Source organism: Myotis davidii, unplaced genomic scaffold (genome assembly GCF_000327345.1).
Source record: "Myotis davidii unplaced genomic scaffold, ASM32734v1 scaffold1055, whole genome shotgun sequence".
NCBI lineage: Eukaryota > Metazoa > Chordata > Mammalia > Chiroptera > Vespertilionidae > Myotis > Myotis davidii.
Genome location: NW_006286477.1, coordinates 89,345 through 98,129, shown reverse-complemented (window position 1 = coordinate 98,129; position 8,785 = coordinate 89,345). Strand labels below are relative to the sequence as shown.

Here is an 8,785-nt window from a genome sequence, read left to right as displayed (position 1 = left end):
TAAGAACTCTAGCCCTAACCCATTTGGCTCAGTGGATAGAGAGTCGGCCTGCGGACTCAAGGGTCCCAGGTTCAATTCCAGTCAAGGGCATGTACCTTGGTTGAAGACACATACCCAGTGGGGAGTGTGCGAGAGGCAGCTGATCGATGTTTCTCTCTCATCGATGTTTCTAACTCTGTATCCCTCTCCCTTCCTCTCTGTAAAAAAATCAATAAAGTGTATTTTTTAAAAAAAACACTTAATATTTATATCAACCAAATTTGAGAGAACATTGTTATGCCTAAAATATCTGTGCATATAATATCTCTCTCAGCACATAGAACCAACCCGATAGATTCTCCTCTTTAGACAGTTAATGAGTATTTTTTAAAAATATAGAGGATGGTCAGCTTTCATTTAAACATAGTTATAAAATGGAAAGGAGAATTTGGGTGCTCACATAAGCCAGCAGTTGTATATGTTAAGATGGCCAGTGACACTTTCTTGAAGTGTCACAGAAGTCCTCTCCAAGCTACTTACTGTACTTCATCCAGAATCTGGAGGGTCATTTGTCCCTGGACTCTGAGTGCCATGAGGAGCGTGTGGACCAACCTCTCTCCGTGCGTGCCGCTTCTTCCTGTTGGCCTCCCGTAGCTGCCAGCTGTGATTTCTCTGTTTCTGATTGCACTGAGAACCTCCTCGAATTACAATGGCAAAGACACTCGAATCCTGAACCGATGTCATCTGAACATGCGAGGCAGCTCTTCTGTGGATTATCAGTAGTGACTGAACGTTCAGAAAGAGAGCTGCAAGCTTTCGGAGGTGCTTGCTGCTCTGGGCCTCTGAAGAGCTCTCGTTGGGTGTGGTCTCCAGGTCCCTGAGAGGCCTGAACATGGCACAGTTTTTGCAGTTACAGGAAAAGAGGCTTATCACTCAGCCTGGAGAGGTTTAAGTTTTGGATCTCAGAGCTGAACTGTAGAAAGTTCTTTTCATCCTTATTTTCTCCACCTCCAGGAAGGACGCTTGGAACTCAGTCTTGAGGTAGGACTCCCTGCACTAGAAACTAGCAATGGTCTTGGGTTTTGCTGGCTCTGGCCCTTTTTTCCTAGTGCATGTCAAGGAAGCTGAGGGCAGATGGCCAAGGAGTCAGAAGCTGGGGCAGAAACGGGGGTGTGGAGACAAACAAATACATTCTTTAAAAAGCACCAGAAACAAGCAGTCATTTTGCTTCCTGGTGTTTAAGATGTCATTACTGTGTTAAACTTGAAATTTAACACATCGGTGGCTTTACATTCGCTCAGAAAATTACTGTCGTCTTGCAATTAAATAGTATTTTTACTATATTCCTCTAACGTGTTTCTTAGTAGGTACTCTAGCAGTGGAAATTTTATTTGAAAAATAATTTCAATTCAATCTGGAGGTTAATGTGCATTGGAATTATCTATTGATTTTGCTATACCTTGGCCATCTTTTCCCTACTTCCTATAACGAAGTTAAACGCATTGTTTAGTTCAAGTTCTCCCTCCCACACTAGGTATATATTTTTATTTGTTTCCTAATACTTGCATCTATAAAATGAGTCATTTTTATTATTTTTTCAGTTTACCCAGCTGCTGACGATCCATCTGTGTGTGTGCTGCATGAAGGTTTCAGGCCTGGTGTCTGGTTTGGGGCTGACAGAGAATTCTGGCCTTGGCAGCTACACCAGGGTATAAGTTTTCACAGTTTTCGAAGGTATAAGTGCTATGGGGGTTTAGCATGTTCCTACACATGATTCTTAGGCATAATTTTTGTTGTTGACAGTATTACAGATGTCTCACATTTTTTCCCTCCTCCCCTCCCCACCCAACCTCCACCCCACTCCACGGCTTCCCCATGCTATTGTCTGTGTCCATAGGTTAAATTTTGTTGGAAATTTTTTAGTGATTAGAAGATTAGGTCTGATTAGACTAATTATCAAGAAAGATTATACTATAGGGTAGGGGTTAAGATGAAGAGTAGAGGGGTCAGAATTACTAGGGCCTGAATCTCAACCCTACCATGTTGGGTATGTGACTTTAAGCCGTGGCTTCCTCTTCTGTAATGTTCGGTTAATAACAGAAACTTCCTCCGCTGCTGCCATGGCGATTAAGAGAGACAGTGCACCGTCCCATAATGACTGAAATGGCCAGATGAGGTATAACCTCCAAACCTGGGTGATTCTGGTCAGTCTAACATTACTTTAGGAAAATAAATCAGAAACTTCTGCATTGAACATTTAAACCTGGGGGACTTTGCAAACAATGTTAATGTCCAAAATAAAGTCTAATTCAGTTCAAGGTGATAACATTTATATTTAATGAATTCTTCAGACTGCAGACTCAGCTGTTTCTGATCACATTCGAATTCCCAGCACCTAGTACGTGTTAGCAGAGTCGGCCCAGTGTGCTGGGGGTGGGGGACGGGGCGGGGGGGTCCCAGAATCAGCAGGGAAAGGTGTGAGAAAAACAAGTCTCTCTGCCTCCAGTTTGCCTTCTTCCTAATCGTCCTTTACTCTCTTGCAGAGGTTTCTTTCAAACGCAGGTCTACACCTCACTTGACTGCAGCACTAAGAGGGAGGCTCTCTTTTCACAGGGAGCACCAGCGGTTTGGTGATATCAGTCTAGAACTGCCAGGGCCCAGCCCCTGGGTGGAGCTGGAGGTAGAGAATCTAGGACATTAGCCAGGGTCCCTGCAGGAAATCGATGGGCAACTTGAGAAGAACATAATGAATAGGTTATTTGCAAAGTTGTAGGAAGGACTCAGGGAAGCCGGGAGAGAGAATACATGCCCAGGCTGTGGTCACCCTTCCTAAGCCTGGAGGGGCAGGGGGGCAGTTCCTGGAACCAAGGGCACCTTTGGACAGAATCGGTGACGCCAGATGGGAAAGAAGCTGGGGAATAAGCTCCCGACCTCACTTTCCTCCTACCCTTCTCTCTAGTGACTCACGGAAGCCAGGGTGCCAGGGAGCTGCTGACACAGGCCAGCTGATTGGTCTTTCAGGACCCAGAGTTGGGTAGAGAGGGCAGGTTGGGTTTGGGGAGCCAATACGAGGTTCCCAGAATCTTATGTAGGTAAGAGGGGGTTCACCTTACTTGAACCCTCGGAATGGGCTCCTCCCAAGGAGGAGGGGTCAGAAAGGCATGCTGGGCAACAGAGAGGGTGGGAGCCTCTCCTCCCCACACTGAGGAGACAAAGGAGCCCATGTCTCCGGACTTCATGTTCTTCTACTGCAGTTTCCTGAGGCTAGAACTTGTCCCGTGACCACGGATGTCATATTTTATCAGAGACTCTTCCAAACTGATACCTGAAACTTTGCTTAACCTGGCTTTGAAATGGCTATAAATAATTTAGCTTCTTTAATTTGGACATTTCTTATAAATCTTATGATACATTTTTAGCAATTTTTCACAACTTCCATTTCCTATAGGCAATTTATACTACTTAGTATTTTAAAAATTACCTGTTGAATACTATGGTTCTTAGATCAATCTTAGAGAAACTTCTGGTAAAATCTTTTTTTTTTTTTTTTGGCCAGGAAATATTTTATTGACAACCAGGGACATAGCCATAAGACAGGGAAGTACACAGGACTGCAAACTAAAACCCAATAGCCAGCAGGGGCCATTTGGGACAGGAACACTGCATCCTGGGGTCCTCACAGTCTCCTACCCGTAGACACAAGACTGGGCATCCAGGAGAGGGGGCAGTGATTCTGGAGCCCCAGAGAGTGACAGGATATATGATGCCTCATCATGAGAGACAGGGCAAGGAGGTAAAATGGAGAGAGGGTCCATCACTGCCTAAAGCCACCTCCTCCTCTTAGAGCCAACACCAGGTGGAGGACTGAACCACCTAGGATTTTATAATCAGCTGCTGTCTTCTCATCATTCATCTGTTTACCACTGCAGACGAGCCGCTGCTGCAGTGGGGGGATTCCCTCTTTCTCTTCCACACGTTCCTGGATTCGTTCCACCTTATCTGTGGGTCAATGTCAATGTCAATCTCCTTTCCGGTCAGCATCTTCACTTTAATTAGCATCCTCTTCCAATATTGGGTCTGCACACAGATTGGTGGCTGCTGCCGCTCCCCAGCACTCTGTCGGTGGGAGTCACTCCTAGTAAAATCTTACATGCCTGATGCTAGACTTAGACTTTTGGGTCCTTGGGTGCTCTCTTCTATGACGTTCTCAGGTCACAGTGGTGGGCTTTTATAATGTCCAATTCACTCGATCAGTGTCATCTTGTATAGAGAGAATTAACCTGCTGAGTTTTCTAGACATTAGCAATATATAAAAATCCTATAATGAAGTATGTCATCTCTCTTTGAATATGAGTAATGAGGCATGACAATTTCTTTGTAAAGCAATAATCAAGAAAGAAAGCTGTGCATTCCATTCATTATGTGAGTCCACAGAAAGAGCAAGAAAAAATACTAGTAAACATTTTTCACACATTTATGTCCATTTCAAGCCTAAAATGAGAGGTTCTTGCTACTTGACTTAAGTGTTATCACAAAGAAACACAAGTTGCTGTGATCAGATATTTCACAGAATACAAAAGCCTGAATCCTTGACATTTTGGAAAGTAATATAATTATCTTTGACCCAACGTGAACTGATATTCTCTCACAGTGATTTATTTATTTTTTTAAATATTAGAAATGAAGACAAACTCAAACCTCAGAAAATTTAAATGAAAGTCTCTGATAGATTAGAACTTAGGTCCTGCCCTTTCCCAGTGCCCACATTTTGAACAAGTAATGAATGTTATTAACATCAGGACTTGGCTAATAACATCACTTTCTTATTATAAAAAATTGAAACTTCAGTCATGATAGCCTGTTATCAGTCAGTACGGTGGGCCAGGTGGATCCCAGAATCAGCCCCAGACTCCGCAGGGAAAGCCTCACAAGGTCATGAGTAACCCTGGTTACAAATCAAGGGAGTGGGTTGGAGTGGGGGTCCATTCTTGTCCCCTCCAAATCTGTGTTTCAAGGAAATTGCTTCTGCATCTTGGGGTCCTCTTTTGACTCTGTCTACCCTCATTTCTAGTGTCAGACTTTCATTTGCTTTTCATCATTTATGAGCTTTATAAAAATTGTGAAATATTTTAATCATGCAGAAAATAACATGCTGTGCCTACCACACAAGTTTCTCCGATGTCATTGACCATGGCTGCTTCAGATTTTTAACACTTTTTAAAGAGAGAAAAACCTCATTGTATTCCTGGAGGGTTGTCCAGAGGGGGAGCAGAGCAGGGCCTCCCATCCCCAACCCCTGAGGTTAATCATAACCTTGTGAGGGGCCTTTCTCCTGCTCTGTTATTATTGTCATTTCTGGGGCTCAGCCAACACTGGATGCAATTTGCTGCCCCCTCATTATTAGTGACATTGAGCATCATTTCATATGCTTTTTGGCAATTCAGGCTTCCCTTTTTTTCTAAAGAATCCTTTATTCTTACATGTGATAGGTGCTGTTGATCCTTTGTCAGTGAAATAAGTTGCAAATATCTCCAACTTGCATTCTTTTTTTTTAAATTAATCTTCAACCGAGGATATGTTATTATTGATTTTTAGAGAGAGAGGAAGATAGAGAAAGAGATAAAAGATAAAAAAAAAAAGTCAATGTGAGAGACAAACATCGACTGCTTGTCTCCTGCACGCACCCCGACGGGGGATCGAACCTGCAACCTGGGCATGTGCCCTGACCGAGAATTGAACCAGAAATTGCACAGGAAGATGCTCAACCCATTGAGCAACACCATCCAGGGCTTCAGCTTGCATTCTGACTTTTTTTAAAAAATATATTTTATTGATGTTTTACAGAGAGGAAGGGAGAGGGATAGAGAGCTAGACACATCGATGAGAGAGAACATCGATCAGCTGCCTCCTGCACACCCCCCACCGGCGATGTGCCTGCAACTAAGGTACATGCCCTTGACCGGAATCGAACCTGGGACCCTTCAGTCTGCAGGCCGACGCTCCATCCACTGAGCCAAACCAGTCAGGGCCTGACTTTCTTTACTATATTCTTTTTATAAAGACCACAAGTGTTAAAGTATATAACTACATCTTTCATTTCCTGGTTTATGGTCTCTGCCCCTGTAAGTGCAGGCTGCTGTGAGTGGGAGTGCCTCACTCCTGTCCTGGCCTGTTCCCCCACAGCAGGGGCAAGGACAGGCCAACATGGTTTGAAGCAAAGGACACCGGACGATGGGCTGTGCTCTCTGCTGTAGCCGAGACCTCTGATGGGGAAGGGGGCTGCCCCTCCCCCACTGCCCTGGTCTCACGCCCCTCATGTCCCCAGTGCTGGAGCTGGAGTTCAGACCCACATCTGACTAACCCAGACCCCAAGCAATGCCCAGTAACCTAACTTTCAGCTAGAAGAGATCAGGACCGTGATCTGCATACTTAGAAACTGCACACCAATGGGGTGTGCATGTAGTCGGTATTCTAGTAAGCACCACACATTTCTTGGGAAAAACCACTTAACAATAAGAACTGAAGAAACTATTTCATGACAAAAGTCAGAGCCACCCAACCCCCACCCTGCAGCCTAAATATTTTACTTGGACACTGTATATTTTAGGATTTGGAGATACAAAAAAGGAAGGAAACATTATTTTACTGGGGATATTTTCAGGAGGTAGAGGGAGTTTGAAGCTTAAAAAAATGAATGCATACACAGTATGTGGTATATCGTAGTAAGTACGGGAGGGCTTGGAGTTGATTTACTATCTAAAGACGCCTAGGAAAGGTCAACACTTCACATTCAATTGATGTTAGAGGCTGCAATCAAGGAAAACTCCAGGGCAGTTTGCTTAAAAAAGAGTTTTCATGTAACTAAGCTATGCTGCTTTCCTCCTGAATTGGCTGAAAGCATCAAACCATTTCTACTTTGGAAATTGAGTCATCTTTTCATCAGGAGAACAAAGTGGTCAGACAGGGACCAACCTAAGGTATAAACTCAAAAAGGGCACCCATTGTTTCTGCCAGCAGCATCACAGCTCAGCCCAATAACACTCGAATGATCTCCATTAAAGAGAAGTTGAAGGATGAAAGAAGAATTCTTTATTGCCTTTGAGAAACTGTTGAAAGTCTTTCCAATGTCAATCAAAAGCCTACAATATACAGCATTGTTCATCGCCATTAAACAGCCTCTGGCTGCACCCTCTAACCATTCTTAGAGTGGGAACCTCCTTGGGAATAGAAAATGTACCAGAAAGTCTAACAGAACAGTGACTGATTTGTATAAGGTGGCAGGTACATCTTTCCTGAGATCTTATTTGTTTTCTACAAGTTAAGGAATTGGTGTCAGTTTTCTATGTTCGGATTTGGCTTTGGGGTGCCAGTAAATTGTTTCTGCAGCAACCCGATAGGATAAAAGTGCTCCTTTATGTTTATGCCACAAATATCACTGGTCACCACTGGCTGGGCACTAGGCACTGTGTTGGAACTTTATAAGCATTTTCTCTGGGAGACACAGAACATATTTCACAGAGGAGGTCACTGAAGCTCGGAGGGTCGGGTAATGCGCAAAGTCAAGAAGTGAGGGCTTTAGGATATGGAAGCAACCTAAGTGTCCATCTAGCCATCTGGGTGAAAAAGATGTGGTGCATATACACAGTGATGTACTGCTCAGCCCCATAAAATAATGAAATCTTACCATTTCTGACAACATGGATGGACCTAGAGGGTATTATGCTAAATGAAATGTCAGAGGAAGAGAAAAACTACAAGATTTAACTTATATGTGGAATCTAAAAAACAAAATAAACAAACAAAAGAGAAACAGACTCAGATACAGAGAACAAACCAATGGGTGCCACTTGAGAGGGGGCTGGGAACTGGGTGACAAAGTTGAAGGGATTAAGAAGTACAAATGGCTGTGTCCTCCTGTCCCATCTCACTCCTCCAGCCACACTGGCCCTATTTCAGTCCCTATGCAAGGGCCTTAGGGGAAGAGACCAAAAACCAGCAGAGGGAAGAGAAAAAGCTAGGCTCTGGGGCTAACTCTTTCATGTACGGCTTTCATGCAAAACCAGTGAATTTTATACCCGTGGAGATTGGAATTATGAATGTGATTGGCAAGATTTTTAGGAAAGTCTTTCTGAAACTTCAGTGGCCAAGGAGAAAAGGTATCTTTAGGAGGCATTTGGATTTTTGAAGTATGGATACACTGATCACAATTATGAAATTCAAGCATATAAGTTGTCAAGATGGCTTTTGAATTATATATACTTTCTGTTGTTCCAGAAGCTCCCAATTGAGGTCTTTTGTACTGAAAGCTGCTGGCTGTTTCTTCCTGTGCATCTGTCTTTCTTCTTGAAATAGAAGGACTCATCTGTCATATGCCCAGTGCTCAGTAGGTCACTGTGTCCCTTGAGCAATGATTAGGAACAATCTCCATGTTGTCCTTCAGGCTGAACTTCTGGAGGACAGTGGGGATTGGAGAGGTCTTGACCTTGGCTACAACACAGTTTCTAAGGGCCCTGCTAGGTCTACAGGCCAGTGTGCTGGCTGCAGCTGCTTGCACATTTGTGCAGTGTATCTGGTGAGGTTAGAGGGTGGGCAGTGAGGACTAGTCAGCAGTGTGTAGACAGCCTCCTGGGAGCACCTCCAGCTCCAGGAATGTTCCATCGGCAATGCTGCAGGAGTCAGCCCTGCCTGGAGAAGGCAGATGCTGAGCCCAAAGGGCCCACTGACTTAGTTGCTAAAATAGTTAGTGAAGTATCACACACATTTTAGGTGAACAGCTCAAGCTTTTCCTCAGTGTGCTCACCCTGCA

At 43.9% G+C, this 8,785-nt stretch overlaps 1 pseudogene; it reads right to left on the bottom strand.

The window, feature by feature from the left end:
- Positions 1 to 3,513: 3,513 nt before the first annotated feature.
- Positions 3,514 to 4,056, bottom strand: LOC102760421 (annotated as a pseudogene).
- Between the last annotated feature and the right edge of the window lie 4,729 nt (positions 4,057 to 8,785).